This window comes from Aotus nancymaae, unplaced genomic scaffold, assembly GCF_030222135.1.
Source record: "Aotus nancymaae isolate 86718 unplaced genomic scaffold, 86718_ANA_hifiasm-v0.15.2.pri h1tg000004l, whole genome shotgun sequence".
NCBI lineage: Eukaryota > Metazoa > Chordata > Mammalia > Primates > Aotidae > Aotus > Aotus nancymaae.
This window is the reverse complement of record NW_026988415.1, coordinates 57,078,744-57,096,905: the sequence shown is the minus strand read 5'-3', so window position 1 is coordinate 57,096,905 and position 18,162 is coordinate 57,078,744. Positions and strand designations below refer to the sequence as shown.

Sequence of the window (18,162 nt, the reverse complement as noted above, 5' to 3'; positions counted from 1 at the left end):
CTTAGAGGAAAACATTTGGTCTTTTATCATTGAATAAAACGTTGGTTGTAGGTTTTTCATAAGTGTTCTTCATTATATGAAGTAATTGCCTTCTGTTCCTAGTTAAGTGCTTTTTTAATTATAAAACATTGTTGAATTTTTTCAAATTATTTTTATGCATAATTTGACAAAATTTAACTTTTTTTATTATAATAACTCTAACCAAATTAAGAATAGAAGGAATGTACATCAACACAACAATGGCTATATATGAGAATTCCAAAGCTAATATTACACTCAATGGTGAAAAATTGAAAGCTTTTTCTCTAAGATCTGGAAAAAAGGCAAAATGCCCACTCTCAGCATTTTTATTCAACACTGTATTGGAAATCCTTGCCAGAGCAATTTAAGCAAGAGAAAAAAATAAAAGACATCTAAATGGGAAAGAGATAAGAGAAATTGTCCTGTTCGATGACAACATGATCTTATATACAGAAAACCTACAGACTCCATAAAAACAATTAGAATTCATAAATAAATACAGTATATCTGCAAGACAAAAAAATCAGCACACAGAAATTAGTAGCATTTCTATGCACTAACAATGAACTATTCAAAAAAAAAAAAAAAAAAGAAAAATTTCATTTACAGTAGCTATAAAAATAAATAAAATACTTAAAAATAAATTTAACCAAGGAGGTAAAAGACCTGTGTGATGAAAATGATAAAATGTTCATGGAAGATATTGAAGAACATGAAAATAACTGGAAAGATATTAGAACTTCATGGATTGGAAGAATTAGTATTGTTAGAGTGTCCCTACTACACAGAGCAATCTACAAATTCAATACAATCTCTATTAAAATTCCAATGCTAAATTTCATGGAGATAGAAAAAAATTCTAAAATTTATAAGGAAGCACAAAAATCAAGTAACCAAGTCAATATGGATCAAAAAGTACAAAACTGGAGTTAACAATCTACCTGATTTCAAACTATACTACAAAGCTATAGTAACCAAAAGAGCATGGTACTGGAGAAAACTAGATACATCAACCAACCTATGGACTAGAATAGAGAGCTGAGAAATGTACCCATGCATATATAGCCAATTGATTTTCCACAAAGGGGCTAAGACTACACAATGGAAAAAAGATAGTCCCTTTAATATATGGTATTGAAGAAACTGGATATCTATATGCAGAAGAGTAAAATTTGACCCCTTTCTCACATCATATACAAGAATTCAACTCAAAATAGATTAAAGACTTAAACACAAAATTAGAAGCTATCAAACTCCTAGAAGAAACCAGGGGAAAAACTATACATCATTGGTTTGTGTAATGATTTTTTGGATATTACCTCAACAGTTCAGGCAACAAAAGCAGGAATATATAAGTATGATTACTACAAACTAAAAATCTTCTGGACTGCAAAGAAAACAATTAGAGTGTAAATAGATTGGAAGAAAATATTTACAAGCCATACATCTGATAAGGGTGGTAATATCCAAAATACATAAAGAATTAAAGCAACTCAATAGCAAAAAATTCAAATAACCCATTTTTAAAAATAGGCAATAGTTTTGAATAGACATTTCTCTTTTCTTATTTTTTATTGATACATAATAGATGCACATAGCTTCAAGGCATATGTAGTAACTTACATTTATATAATTTATAAATATCAAATAAGTGTTGTTGGGATATTCATCACTTTAAATATTTGTCTTTTCTTTATGTTAGAAATATTTAAATTCTTATCTCCTAATTATTTTGAACTATACACTAGATTATTGTAAAGTACATGTTACCCTACTGATCTATGAAACACTAGGTCTTATTTTTTATATAAAACCATATATTCATACTCATTAATCAGCCTCTATTTATCTACCTCCCCACCCTTCCTGGCTTCTGATAATCACCAATCTACTCTCTATCTTCATGAGATTCACATTTTTAGCTCATACATATGGATGAGGACATAAAATATTTGCTTTCTTGGGCTTGGCTTATTTCACTTAGCATAATGACCTCCAGTTCCATCCATATTGCTGCAAATGACATAAAATTTTATATGGTGAATAGGAATATAAAAATGCTCAACATTGCTAATAGTTTGAGAATATAAATTAAAACCAAAATGAGGTATCATCTCACCCCTGACCAAATTGCTATGATCAAAAAGAGATAAGAGTGGGCAAGCATGTAGAGAAAAGGAAACACTTGTACACTTGGTGTGGATGTGTCTTAGTCCATTTTGTATTGCTATAAAGAAATACATGAGACTGTGAAATACATTTAAAAAAGGTATATTTGGCTTGCAATTCTGATGATTGAAAAAGTTCAAGATTGGGCATCTGTATCTGGTAAGAACCTCAGGTTTCTTCCATACGTGGAAAAAAGTGAAGGGGATTTGGCTTGTACAGAGATGACATGATGAGAGGAAACGAGAGAAAGTAAGGAGGTGTCAGGCTCTTCTTAACAACCGGTTCTGGTAGGAATTAACTGAATGAGAACTCAATTACCCCCAAAAGAGGCCATTAATCTGTTCGTAAAGAATCCATCTCCATGAGCCAAACACCTGCCATTAGGCTACCTCCAATATTAGAGATTCAATGTCAACAAAAGATTTTGAGGGAACAAACATTCAAACCATAGCAGAATGTAAACTAATACAGCCAGTATGGAAAACTGAAGGTTCCTCACAAAATAAAAATTAGAATTACCATATGATCCAGTAGTCCTACGTCTGGGTATTTAACAAAAAGATTTGAATTTAGTTTATCAAAAAGATGTGTGCTATTCCATATTCATTGAGGCACTAGTCACAGTAGGCAAGTTATAAATTTGAACTAAGCAACCATCAACAGATGAATATAGAATATGTGGTGCACATATACAATGAAGCACTATTCTATTTTAACAAAAAGGAAATTCTGATACATGTGACACCATGGGTAAGATTAAAGAACACTATGTAAAGGAGGCTCAGAAAGAAAATTACTACATATTCTTATTTATATGTAGATAGTGAAAGGAAAATATCTTGGGCCCCTTCAACCAGGGAACTGCTCAGGGCAAATCTGTCTCCCGTTCTATTCAAAGTCATCCCCCTGTTCTTAAATGGAGGTTTCTGATAACTTTGGAGATTGTGACATCAGAATAGAGGAAAATCTTTCAGGGTCATGGAGAGCTAAAATGCTCCCAGTATCAAGCAGAACAAGAATTAACTGCATGGACTGAACCAATCATTTTGACTTTTTGTTTAAAATGTTTGCTGATCCTTTGTTTAGTTTTTCAGTCTTAAAACATTCTTTTCTTTTTTCTTTTTTTTTTTTTTTTTGGCTATTGACAACTTTTAACAATTTAGTGTACTCCTATGAACAAAATTTGGAGCATATTTGTTTCTTGCTACCTGCTTTTCCAGAATTTTGACACTATCTGTGACTATTCTTAACTTGTGGCAATACAGTTATTTGCATAAGTTCAGTAAGAATCTGTTTTCATTTGTAACAGGACACATTTGGAGAGAAACTGGTTATTTTACCAAGGTTTTGACTGGAATGGTGTGCATTCCTTCAAGAAATTAAACTTGACTTATGGAGCCAATAGAGCCATTGAGAAAACTTGCCCCATATTTTGTGTACACAGCCCCTGTACAGGGTTTCTGACCTGTGGTAAGTAAAGAACGTCACTTTCTGACAGGCACGGAAGCCCCACATTTATCCTGGAACTTCAAGAGGACACGAAATTCACCCAAATCATAGGTATTTGATGGCACAAATCCATGGCTGGGCTTGGCTTTAAAAACATATTATCTGAGATTCCTCTTATGGAACAAAGTTCCATCAAAGTCAATTTTACAGACTATACAAAAAATAATTATTCTTTTTGCACTATATACTAATAATTAGTCCAAGCATAATAAGCAAACCAGTTTTACCATGATTTGTTTTCAGTAAAATGGAAAACTGGAGAATAAAATTATGTTTCAAAACAATTGTACACCTGTTGCTAGATTCTAGTCTTGCCTCATAGTTTTTAATATTTTTTCCCCAATGTTTATTATTTTCTATAGATTGGTACCAATTCTAATTTTTCTTGTCTATGTGTATTCAAAATAATGTTTTCATTGTTTTTCCTTTTTTTTTTCATTTATCTTAATTTGGAGTCAGTGAAAACTAAGCTGTGTTCTCTTAAAAACCTGCAAACTGAAGCAAGACAAACTTGAGAAGAAAATAACAGTAACCTGTTTACATACATAAGGCACTTTCATACCTGCCTATTAATGTATGGACTTCAGAGTAATGTGGCCTATATCGATTTTTCCAGGATTGTTCTTTTGTTTGTTGTTATTATTTCTCCCTTTCTCCCCACTGTTTTCTCTCCACAAGACATGAGACTTCACAACCTGCTAAAAATGAGCTTTCAGGACCTACCCATCTAGGAATAAACCATCCTAGCCATGAGAGACAGATGAAAACTGAGACCAGAGACTCATTTTCTTGTGAAATGCTTTCTCCAAAAGATTTTGAAAAGGTAAGAAGGTGGGGGAGGGGTGTTGGACATGTGAAAGGAAAATATCTTGGAACTCTTCAAGCTGGGAATGGCTCAGGGCAAATCTGCCTCACATTCTATTCAAAGTCATCTCTCTGCCCACAGAGATAGATGCATATTTTAATCAGCTCCTTGGGAAAGACTTATCAGAAACTCAAAAGAATGCAACTATCTGTCTCTCACCTACCTGTGACCTGGAAACCCCCAGTGGTGGGGACTTGCTTTGAGTTGCGGCTGCCTTTCTGGATGGAACTAATGTACTTCTTACATGTATTGATTGATATCTCATGCCTCCCTAAAATGTCTAAAACTAAGCTGTATCCCGACCACCTTGGGCATATGGCATCAGAAGTTTCTGAGACTGTCACAGGTACATACTCAACTTTGGAAAATAACCTTTCTAAATTAACAGAGACCTGTCTCAAATTTTCAGGGTTCACAAGATTATAAAACAATTGAACTCACAGAAATAGAGAGTAGAATGGTAATTATAGAGACAGGAGGGTGGGGAAAATGGTAAGATCATATTCAAAATGTACAAAATCTGTTAGAATACATTTTTTGAGTTATATTGCACAGCATGATGAATATAGTCAATAGAATATTGTACATTTCAAAACTTTTTAGTTTTTTTAATAAGGGTAAATTTCAAATGTTCTCACCACAAAAAATGGTAAGTATTTGAGGTGATGGACATGTAAACTAGTTTAATTATTTCACATTATATTCATAAATCATCACATCACTTTATATTCCATAAATTTATACAGATATAAATTGACAACTTATAAGTAATAATGCTATGAATTTGTACCACTTCAAATGTGGCTTTTTTCTTGATTTGGCATTTGCTTGATTGCAGGAGACATTTCATCATTTTTCCATAGCTATATTAAAGTTATTTTATTCAGGATCTAATTATATTTTTAATGATTCTATTGAAGTATGAGGGCCTGGAACTTCCTAGTCCACATCTTGCTGAAATTATTCTGGGTAATTTTTAGATAGACTTTTAGCCATTATAAAGAGCTCATATTTAAAGTAAAACACACCTGAAAAATAGTAATAATACCTGTCTCAAGAGATGATAGCAAAAAATAAATAAGAGACATATGAGGAGACTCTAAACCAGTGCCCATGAGATATAGGTTTGCTTTAAATACTGATAGAAGAAAAACTTCAGCTGGATTAAATTTAAAGGAGTTTAATTTAGCAATGAACAATTCATGAATTGGGCAGCCCCCAGAATCACAGCAGATTCACAGAGACTCCAGGGAAGCCTCATGGTCAAAACAAATTTATAGATGAAAAAAGGTAAAGTGATGCACAGGAATTGGAATTGAGGTACAGAAATAGTGAGACTGGTTACAGCTCAGTGTTTGCCTTATTAGAACACAGTTTGTACACTCAGCAGTCTGAGCGGTTGAAGTATGGCCGCTGGGATTGGCCAATACTCAGCTATTGCTATAGGTGCATATACTACTAAGTTAGGTTTTCAACTTTGTCCAACTATTAAGCTAGGTTACAGTTCATCCACGAGGACTCAAATATAGAAGTAGGTAGTCCTTCTCAGGACATATTTAGTTTGCTTTAACAATTCTCCCCTTTTGGTGATTTCCTCAATTTTAAGAGATTGACCAAAACCTTAGTCATTAACATTACTATCACTATTATAAACTTACATAGTTTTGAGACACACTGGGAAACAGTAGAACAGTGTGTTTTGCAAGGAGGGAATAAGGACTGAGTAGAGGGTACCTCCTTATGCTGGAACATCCTGTTTACAAGAGAAGAACAAAATCTGGTCTCCTCTAGAATCCATGTGTTTTCTTAGAGCCTTAGCTTGATTGTCACAGTTAGCATGCATTTTAGTTTGATTTGGTTTGTTGGGGCCTAGTACTCGAGCTCAGTCCAAAAGAATGTCCTCCCATAATTTTGTTTTTTAAAAAATTCCCCTTTTTGGGCCAGGTTCTCACTTAGATGAGAGTGTGACCAAAACTTAGGGCCTTAGTGCCACTCTCATTTACCATCATTTTAAGTTTCCAATCTCAGCATGTCATTCATAGGTTATGGTGTTCTCATGGTCTCACATTTCTTCCAGCTTTTGTCATTCCAGTTGAAAAGTGACCATTTAACATTCCAGAAGTGGCTGCATGCAAACATTTAAAATTTTTGAGAGAATACAGCACACCAGGGAGACGATTATAATTTCTATTGGGAGGATAACACCAAGAGTTTAGAGTATGCTCCTTACCCATTGTCTCCATAAATCAAACTACCCAAAATTAAAAAGATTAAAGAATGAACTAGATGAAGAGTCTACTTGCTTGACTACATGGTCTTTTAATTAATCCCGTACAACTGAATTTTTATAATCTACATCTGACATATTTTTCCATAGGCCACCATCATCAGCATGAAACATTCTTACACAACAAAGTAACTAAGGTTTAAATATAGCACATCTACTTTTTATTTGGGTGAACACTTCTAAGTGATTTATTTCCTCACTAATCCGTAGTATCTTCAGTTAACAACATGTATAAAGATTGTGCTTTAGTAAAAGTTAATTGAAATCAAATAAGCAAATAACTTTAACATAGCATCTAGTACAAAGTAAGAATTTAATACATGTGGACTACTATAAGGGTCTGTGTTTTCCAAGTAAATCCACTGATTTCACACTTGGTGAATTTTAACTCTGTAAGACTATTGGGGGGATTGAAACCTTAACGTATTTTCTCAGAGTCTGGAACACACAAATCAAAACTATTATCAGTTATCATTAAAAATACCAATTTGCCCCTAAGACCACTACAGTAGAATCAACCTAATATATACCTACTACTATTATTACTATAATTTTTACTCTACTTGTGAAACACTTCTATTTAGTTCAATATACAGGTGCCACTTTTAGTGTAGGACACTAAGAAGTTTAAGATGACACATAAACATCCTCATCCTGGGAAAGAAGTGTCAGAGGAACATATAATAATATTTGAAAGCCTTTTCTTTCCCTTTGTACCATCCCAAAACAATAATGAAGCAGTTGTTTTAAAATTTGAGCTCATTATTTAGTACCCTCATGACTTGCTAGCAGAGTGCTACTACTTTGCCTTATAATCAACATTTCCTTCTGGTTTCTGACAGATAATTCTAGTCTTCCATACAGACTACTGAGGGACTGTGTTAAGTAAAAAAACTTCTCTTTCCAGGTCCACGAGGGGTATGGTTTCAAAGGCAGGAGTTTCCCAGCACCATGTCTCCATCCATACCCCAATCCAGGAATGTAGAGTTCTTTATCTGTGTTTTCCCACGTGGAGGCTAGGTAGAGTAGTCTAGGTGGGCTTCTTCATTTGAAAAGCCCTGGGAAATCTCTGGGAGGACGGGGCTCTGTTGTGGACCAAGCAGCCAAGCTGGTATCAGAGTCAAAGGTCAATCACTCCAGAGGAAGTTTGAAAGAACTCCTCTCATTGGATGAGAATATGAATGAGGAGGGAATAACTCCAGGGTTAAAACTCCTCTGCTCCTTACCTATATGGATATCCTTCTCCGGATTCCCCTCCCACAACAGTGTGGGAGCTCTCTTTCTCTTTCTCTCTCTCTGCCTAACAAATTGCTTTTCTGCAAAACTCTTTGGGTCCACGATATTTATTCGAACAGTAAGCTCACTGTGCCTCCAGGGCCCCTTTCCCCATTCTTCCAGGTAAGAGAGGCCAAGGACCTAAGATGGGGGAACTAGGAGCATCTTCGGGACACCCCACTCCCTCCCCTGGTTACACTAAGGTGGGAGTCATGTGGGATATTTTTCCATAAAAAGGGAAACACACCAAAATATACACACAATCTTTGCTGTCTTTTTCCTACCCATTCACTTTCCTGGCTCATTTTTTCATATGCAGACCCTTTTGTTTGATTTGAAAGTGTATACCCTAATGTCTGTTCCTATTAGATATTTGAGTATGTAGTAACCAGAATCAAGCACTTATTTTCTCACACATTACAAATGCATGGACAAAAGATTTAATCAGAAAAAAAACATGCTTCAGAGTGCATTGAAGGGAAATATATTCTGGAAGTTATTTGCAGGCTTTCACAACTTTTACTGTCATCCAATGTTGGTAATTCAGCTGTAAAATGGCCAGAATATGTAAGAGTAGGTTAACTCCACCAGTAGATGTTCAAAAGCCCTAGAAGTTCATAGGCATATCATTAATCGAATTATTTCCTAACTCCCAAAGCATGTCTGCCTTTCTACACATACTGTAAACTTTATTTCACTCCTTCAGAAATTCCTGTCAACCAAATATCTACATAAAAATGTCGAGAAGAAGTGAAGAGCCTAGCATTCTTTATGTGTGTGTTTTTTTCTCTTGCTTGGCATTTCCCAGCTGTTTAGATAATGAAATTTAACTGTATCCTTGCATTCTTATAGAAAAATACCTATGCCTGAGTAATTTTATAAAGAAAACAGTTTAAATTGGTTCACAGTTCTTAGGCATTACAGGAAGCATCATGCTGATAACTGCTTGGCTTCTAGAGATTGCTTCAGGAAGCTTATTATGGTGGAAGGCAAAGGGTGAGCAGGCATGTCACATGGCCAGAGTGAGATCAAGAGAGAAAGAGACAATGGGGGGATAGTTGCCACATACTTTTAAATGACCAGATCTTGTGTGAACTCAGAGGGAGAGCTTGCTTATTACCAAGGGGATTGCCTAAGCCATTCATGAGGAATCAGAGTCAATAATACAAACTCCTCCCACCAGGCCACACCTCCAACGTTAGGCATTACAATTTAACATGAGATTTGGGTGGGGACAAGTATACAAACTATATCATATAGAAAAAGAAAAGGCTGTAATCTGGGAATAAGGAGAAGCATGTGCAAAGAGCCTGAAGTGACAGTCATCATATCTATTTCCAGGAATTATAAGTAGCTAAGTACATTGAAAGATATTTGATTTCAAGAGTATCTAAAGCTTGGGAAAGAAAACAATGTTCATTTTGTGAATGAACTTCCATATAAAATGGAGGGTGGACTTTATTTCAAATCCTGTGTAAGATCATTGAAAATTTTAAAGTATAAGATTGCTGTGAACAAATTTTCTTTTAAGAAAGATCACACTGGCAACTATGAGGAAATTTCTTTAGTAACAGGGTGAATGGAGGAAAAAAATAGAAACTAGAAAACTGCTATACCAACTAGATAAAAGATGATGATGTCAAAGAGGAGGCATTGACAGTAGATTAGGAGAGAATGTTTAGAGACATACTAATAATTTAGTATGCATGTAGACACACTAATAATGTAGTATGCATGTTTGCATGTAGGTTAGCATGTTTATACAGAAGGCAAAGAAACAAAAAAAAAGTCACAAAGGGACTATAAATTGAGGTTTTTAAATACAAATTCACAATAATGCAAAGAAAAGCAGAGGAGTTATGCTGGAAGCCAGAAGGTGAATGTATGTGTAGCAACTGCTTTAGCATCCCTCGGAAAGCTGAATCCTGATACAGCAATTAGAAAAACCAAGAAGCAATGACATTTACATTGGAGTACACATATTTGACTTGCAGGACACCTAATTCTCCTGGTTTTTCTCTTCTCATTGCTACTCCTTCTCAGTCTCCTCTTCTGATTTTTCTTCGTTTTCTTGACCTGAAAGCAATGTTGTATCTTGGAGTTTATTCTTGGACATCTCTCTGTTATATTTACATTCTCTTCTTTGGTGATGTCATCTAGCCCCATGACTTTAAATAGTGCCTCATTTTCAAATGGATGGTAACAATAACTTCCTGCTATTTAGCTAACAACTTCAATTTTGGGGGACTTCTCTCTCATTCTTCATTCAATTTGCCTGAACATTATCTTAGTTATTATTTCAAAATATGTTTAGAATCCAAACACTTTTCAGAACCTTCGCTATTACACTCACATATAAATCAATGTTTGTTTGTTTTGAAACAGTTTGACTCTTGTTGCCCAGGCTGGAGTGCAATGGCATGATCTTGGCTCACCGCAACCTCTGCCTCCCAGATTCAATTGATTCTATCCTGCCTCAGCCTCCTGAGTAGCTGGGATTACAGGCATGCACCACCACTCCTGGCTAATTTTGTAATTTTAGTAGAGATGGGGTTTCTCCATGTTGGTCAGGCTGGTCTCAAACTCCTGACCTCAGGTGAGCCACCTGCCTTGGCCTCCCAAAGTGCTGGGATTACAGGTGTGAGCCACTGCACCCAGCCTATAAATCATTGCTTTACCTCTTACCTATATTAATGCAGTAGCTTCTTAGCTAGTTTCCTGTTGGTCAACAGCTCCCCAAAAGACTACCAAAAAAGCCTATTGATCAATTAAAATAAGTTTATTAGATTTATTGCAATAAGAGAGAACATCACATTGACAGGCTTAGTAATATGTTTCAAAAGGGGGAAGTATCAGATGATATTAACTTAGCTTAAAGGCCTTAGCTTGGTAATATTAGGACAGGCCTAATATTAAGTGGTAAACTAGTTGATATTGGATAAAGTTTAGAATTTACAAGCCTTATGTTGGTGGACACAGCAAAGCAGGGGTATTGTAGTCAGTACAGATGATTAAGTAGTTAGGTAAGCTATACTCTTTGTTCACAGACTTTTTACAAGCAATAGGTATTTCCTGGAACAAAAAGCTAAGGTAGTTTGCCTAACCTCAATTTGGTTAACACACAGGCCAAAATAACTTATGCTTTCTCTCAGAATTATTAAACACACAAATGAGAAATTATGTAGGTTTCAGTTCTCATCCTTTGCTATACCCTTGCTTCACTTTAATCAGTTCTCAATAGAGCAGTGGGAGTAATTCTTCAAAAGTACTACTAAGATCAAGTCGCTACTATATTTAAAACTTTAAATAAAAGTCAATATTTAAAACATGGACTACAAATGGCAACAAGATCTGATCATCACATTTTTCCCCCCATATCTCTTTACTAACATATATTCTCCTTTCTCATTCACTCTATCCACATTGGTTTTCATATGTGCCTCAAACACACACCAGTTATACTCTTAGCTCAGTCCTATTTACTAGTTCTTTTCTCTATTTTGGACACTTTCCCCAAAATAGTCGTATATATCATTTCTCACTTAAGATACTTTTTCTGGCCAGGCCTGGTGGTTCATGCCTGTAATCCCAGCACTGTGGGAGGCCAAAGTGGGCAGATCACTTGAGGTCGGGAGGTCAAGAGGGGCGTAGTCAACATGATGAAACCCCATCTCTACTAAAAATACAAAAATAGACAGTCACCGTGGCATGAGCCTGTAACCCCAGCTACTCAGGAGGCTGAGGCAGGAGAATCACTTGAACATGGGAGGCAGAAGTTACAGTGAGCCAAGACTGCGCCATTGTACTCCAGCCTGGGAAAAAAAAAAAAAAAAAGATACCTTTTCCAATGTCATCTTTCCAGTGAAGCCTTCCCTGGTTTTGCTACATAAAATGGCAATCTTTGTCCCACTTTTTGCCTCCTTCTAAGCTTTATTTTTTTTCATGGCACCTACTACCATATATAACACTATATCTGAAATTTTAAAAGTTGTTTAACATTTGTATTCACCAATTAAAATGCAAGCTTTGTGCAGGTAGATACATTTGTCTGCTCTTGTCACTGCTTTGTTTCCACTGTACTCAGTAGTTTGTGGAACACAGCAAGTGCTCAATAAATATTTGTTGAATAAAATAATAAAAAGTACTTAGGAATTTGTAGTATTATACTCAGTAGTTTGTGGAACACAGTAAGTGCTCAATAAATATTTGTTGAATAAAATAATAAAAAGTACTTAGGAATTTGTAGTACTATACTCAGTAGTTTGTGGAACACAGTAAGTGCTCAATAAATATTTGTTGAATAAAATAATAAAAAGTACTTAGGAATTTGTAGTACTAGATTCCTGTGAGAATGGAGGATGCCATTATCTCTCCTACACTTGGAAAATAATCAGTTCTCCTCTCTAAGTTCATGCATTCCTCATATATTTTCTGTTCTTAACTTCAGAGGAAACCTGTTTTCATACTAACTTCATTCATGCACTCATTTATTCATTCATTGAACAAGCACTTATGAGTGTCTTTTGTAAGAATGATAACAAGTGACATGACATATCATGAGATGAATGGATTATTGAGAAAGGAAAAAAGTCTAATATAGTTATATTAAGCAATACTGTGTTGGATTTTTATGTCTACCATTTCATTTAATTTTATGGCAACACAGGTGATACATAATATTATTTTTAACTTTTAAAAATTAATAAATGAAAGCCCCAAGAGGACCTACGAATATAAAACTTGCCGGTAGAAAACCTGAGACTTGAATGTAGCAGTTAATCTAAAAAGTCCATACAATGTTCATTATTCTTTAATGAGCAAAACATAATCCCTTCTTTCAATTGTCATAGCACAATTTTTGACCAATTTACCTTCTTATTCACTACATTTATCCTTTACTAAATTCTCATGTAGTTTTTGTCTTAAAACAAGCACATCTTTTATTTTGAAATGGACCAATGCCAGTTGACAAACAAATTGGGATACTGTTAAGAATGATGAAAGGAATAAACATTTGGTAGGTAATAACAGTTTCTGCTTCATTCTGCTCATTGATATCCAATATTTAATCTAAGTGCTTGTATTACACATACATTTCTACAAATGCTAGCATACATTTCTCTATTTACTCACCCACTTCACTAACTCCAAAGTTGGAGTGGATTACTGCATTAAGCTCAATGTTCAGAATCTCTAGACTATATTAAGGTCTTTAAAACAGAGCCAGGCATAGAGTTTTTTTTTTTTTTTTTTTTTTTTGACATGCTGAACCGGGCCAGGCCCAGTGGCTCACGCCTATAATCCCAGCACTTTGGGAGGCCGAGGTGGGCAGATCACCTGAGGTCAGGAGGTCAAGACATGCTGAACCATACCCGAAAGACAAGTGATGTTCCCTTAAGAGCCAAGTATGTACAGCTGTCAAGAACTTAGAGAACAACTACTACTAAAGCCCTCAATCTGGACAGTAGAGAAAGGGAAACACAAGGTAATCACTGATTCATGGCACATATTTTCTTGAACAGGAATAATAAAGACTAACTGCCATAAGAATGGAGTCTTTTCCTGGGTTTTCTGAAAGAATCCTCTTCCATGGAAATCCATGGGCACTGGTTATGCCCTCCTGGAGAAATTTTGTTGCCTATTTTCCTCCATGGATGCATCTGAATTTAATAATGAGGAGGGTCAGTGTGAGGTCAAACTACAGGGACCACAGGAAAGAGTAAATAGGGAGGCTACATTCATTAAGAAAATTAATTTTCATCCTGAGGCATTTTAACCCTGGGATTTAATGTGGTTGCACAAAGTTACATAGAGTACTATTGCCCACTACTATTAGACTCTCTGGTTACTTTAAGATTTTATTTTGCTATATTTACTATGATATCTCTATCAAATGAAATCAGAGCATGCATTATATGATATTTAAAGTTATCCATCATGAGTTATATACAAATATTCTAGCATATGCTCTTAAACTCCTAGTATTGAAAAAATGTATTTTTTTTCCTGGTTTACAAGAGGGTGTAGTTTTGTTTTGTTGCTTTTTTTTTTTTTTTTAGAAAGAAAGAAGAGAAAGAGGAAGGGAGAGAGAGAACAATAGAGGAGTCTTGCTCTATTGCCTAAGGTGGAATGCAATCTAAAAATAGGTATTAAAAACTTCTTTTATGCCGATAATTGTGCTTAACAGCAGAGACAGGAAGGAATAAGGGAAGAAAATAACCAACAGCCAACCAATATTTCATTTAAGTCTGTGAAATGCTATGCAAATGTTGAAGAGTGATTTACTTCCAATTATGTGGTCACTTTCAAAATAGGTGTAATGTGATACTGAGAAAAATGTATGTTCTGTGGACCTGGGATGAAGAATTCTATAGATATTCACTAAGTTTACTTGTTCCAGGTCTGAGTTCAAATCATAGATGTCCCTGTTAATTTTTATCTCATTGATCCATCGAATATTAACAATGTGGTGTCAGAGTCTCCTGCTATTATTGTACGGGAGTCCAAGTCTCTTTATAAGTCATTAAGAACTTGTCTTATGTATCTGGGTGCTCCTATATTGGGTGCATATATATTTATGATCATTGACTCCTGTTGTTGCATTGATCCTTTTACCATTATGTAATGTCCTTCTTTGTTTCTTTTAGTCTTTGTTATTATTAAAGTCTATTTTGTCAGAGATGAAAGTTACAACTCCTGTTTTGTTTTTTGTTTGTTTGTTTGCTCTCCATTTGATTGGTAAGTCTTCCACCAACCCTTTGTTTTGAATCTTTGTTTATCCTTGCTTATGAGATGAATCTGGATACAGCATACCAATGGGTTTTGACTTTTTATTCAATTTACCTGTCTGTGTCTTTGATTGGGGTATTTAATCCATTTAATTTTAGGATTAATATTGATATTTGTGAGTTTAATATTGTCGTTTAATGCTAGCTGGCTATTTTGCCCATTAGTTGATATAGATTCTTCATTATGGAGATACTCTTTACCTTTTGGTAAGTTTTTGGGATGACTGATACTGGCTGTTCCTTTCTGTGTATAGTGCTTCTTTCAGAAGCTCTTGTAAAGCAGGCCTGGTGGTGATGAAATCTCTGAGTGCTTGCTTGTTCGTGAAAAATTTTATTTTTCCTTCATTTATGAAGCTTAGTTTGGCTGGATATGAAATTCTGGGTTGAAAATTCTTTTCTTTGAGGATATTGAATATTGATCCCCACTCTCTTCTAGTTTGTAGGGTTTCTGCTGAGAGATCTGCTGTAAGTCTGATAGGCTTCTCTTTATGGATAACCTGACCTTTCTCTCTAGCTGCCCTTAGAATTTTCTCCTTTATTTCAACCCTGGTGAATCTAATGATTATGTGTCTTGGGGTTGCTCTATTTGAAGAATATCTTTGTGGTGTTCTCTGTATTACCTGGAGTTGAGTATTGTCCTGCCTTACTAGGTTAGGAAAGTTTTCCTGAATAATATCCTGAAGAATATTGTCCAGCTTGGATTCATTCTCTTCATGACATTCAGGTACACCTATCAAATGTAAATTAGGTCTTTTCACATGATTTCTTGGAGACTTTGCTCATTCCTTTTTACTCTTTCTTCTCTAATCTTGTCTTCTCGTTTCATTTCATTAAGTTGGTCTTCGACCTCTGATATCCTTTCTTCTGTTTGATCAATTCGACTTTTAAAACCTGTGCATACTTCGTGGCGTTCTTGTATTCTTCAGTTCCATTAATTCACTTCTATTCCTCTCTAAATTGTCTATTCTCCTTAGGATTACGTCAAACCTTTTTTCTAGGTTCTTAGTTTCTTTACATTGGGCTAGAACATGTTCTTTTAACTCACAGAAGTTTCTTATTATCCACTTTCTGAAGCCTAATTCTGTTAATGGAATGCACTCGTTCTCCATCAGGCCTTGTTCCCTTGTTGACGAGGAACTGCAACCCCTGTGGAGGGAGAGGCACTCTGATCCTGGGTAGTCTCAGCCCTCCTATGCTGCTTTCTTCCCATCATTGTAAGTCCATCCACCTGTCATCTTTGTAATTACTGACCTTCAAAGTAGGTCTCTGAGTGGATGTCCAACTTGTTGATTCACAGCACCGGAATCTGAGCAACCCACTGTGGCTAAAACAGCGGCATTAAGATTGATGGTTCTGGGGCTGGGTACGGTGGCTCACACCTATAATCCCAGCACTTTGGGAGGCCGAGGCGGGTGGACCATGAGGTCAAGAGATCGAGACCATCCTGGTCAACATGGTGAAACCCCATCTCTACTAAAAATACAAAAAATTAGCTGGGCATGGTGGCGCATGCCTGTGATCCCAGCTACTCAGGAGGCTGAGGCAGGAGAATTGCCTGAACCCAGGAGGCGGAGGTTGCGGTGAGCCAAGATCATGCCATTGCACTCCAGCCTGGGTAACAAGAGTGAAACTCCATCTCAAAATAAAAATAAAAATAAAAATAATGGTTCTTTTCTGCCTGGGAATCTCCGGTCTGGCTTCTTTCTTGAGTCCCTTTTTCAATCAGCTGAATGGGCGACTCTGCCTTCCTGGAGCTCCAAACATCGACCAAAAGGGGACCCAGTCCCATTTACTCTGCACCAAGAACCACTGCACCAGCCATAAGAGTCATGCTGGTGACCCGTGGGGCTCCTCTGCTGGGAATCTCCTGGTCCGTGAGCAACAAAAATTCATCTGAAAGTGTGGCGTCCTCTCATTCTCTGCGCTTTCACTGGGAGCTACAATCCTGAGCTGCTAGTAATCGGCCATCTTGGATCTCTCTCCAAGAGGGTATAGTTTTAAGGGCAAGAGTTTCCCAGCACCAAGCCCCCATCCCATCTCTCTCCATCCAGGAAATTTAACAGTTTATGTTTAAATTTTGCGGGCATGGGAAGAAACAAAAAGTCAATCACTCCAGTGAAAGTTCTAGGAAACTCCTTTCATTGGCCTGGGGTCTTAAAGAAGGTGGGGGTTCCTCCCAGGTTAAAAGTTCCCTTTTCCACACCCCTTTGGACTCCATGTTTAAATCCCCTTCCACGCACACTCTTGTGGAAGCTGGTTTTTTCATTCCTGAATTTTCCCTCTGGAGTCCCCTTCCACACTCTCTCGTGGGAGCCTGTCTTCCCCACTAAACTCCATCTCTCTCTCTATTCCCTTCCACTCAGTGTGGAAGCTGCTTTCCTCTCCTGAATGCCATCTTTCTGGATTCTCTCACTCAGTGTAAGAGTTAGCTGTTTCTTTCTCTCTCCTTCTCCTGTTTCTCTCTCTCTCCTTCTCCTGTTTCTCTCTCTCTCTCTCTCTCTCTCTAAATAAATCACTTTCTACCAACGCTTTTAAGTCTGGCATTTACTGTGCTCTGCACCATGGTCCCCTCATTATTGAGAGGGCAGAAAACCAAGAACCTGGAGAAACATCCTCTCAAGGAAGCTAAGGGCACCCTAAACCCCAATATTACATTTTGGTGAGCCAGTCAGGAGAGGGGTACAGCAAAGAGATGCGTACAGCCAAGAAAGGGGCACAACCAGGAAAGGGGTACAGCCAGAGAAGACTTCAAAATTGTGAGTAAAACCAGCCCCATTCTGTCCTGTCTCTTTAAGAACACCTAATGCGGCCACAGCCAGGCAGGGCTGTGGGGAAGCCTGAGCAGAGGTGCCTCAGAGGCATAACTCAGCCCGTTTTAAGCAGCACAGCGCAGCAAAAATTAAAAACACATTTTAATTTTTCTTACCTTCAAGCTCTTTCTTTGCTTTCCCTTTCCTTCTCTATCCCTCCGAAATTATTTCTGGAACCAAAACCTGCAGAAACCTGTGGGGTGGAAAGATAAGCACCCTCCCCTTTTGTTCCTTGCCAGATGGGAACAGGAACCGGAACCACCCACAATCCAGCCCGGCAGCAAGTTGCAGCCAGGTGGGGAAAAAAAGCTGCAGAGTAAGGCAAGGTGTGTTCCGGCCAGGCTCGGCCAGGTTCGGAGGTTCTAAGCAGAGTGGCAGTGCTTAAAAAAGCAAAGTGGCAGAAGGGGGTGGCAGCATAAAACCGCAAAAAACCCGGCT

At 36.8% G+C, this 18,162-nt stretch overlaps 1 long non-coding RNA gene across 1 annotated transcript in view; it reads right to left on the bottom strand.

Annotated features, from left to right (window-relative positions):
• The window catches only part of LOC135268271 (uncharacterized), a 211,053-nt gene extending 193,148 nt beyond the window's left edge, over window positions 1–17,905 (bottom strand). Inside the window, exon 1 of the long non-coding RNA XR_010336539.1 lies at window positions 17,841–17,905. This is a non-coding gene — a long non-coding RNA (uncharacterized LOC135268271). The remainder of the gene's footprint in view (window positions 1–17,840) is intronic.
• Between the last annotated feature and the right edge of the window lie 257 nt (window positions 17,906–18,162).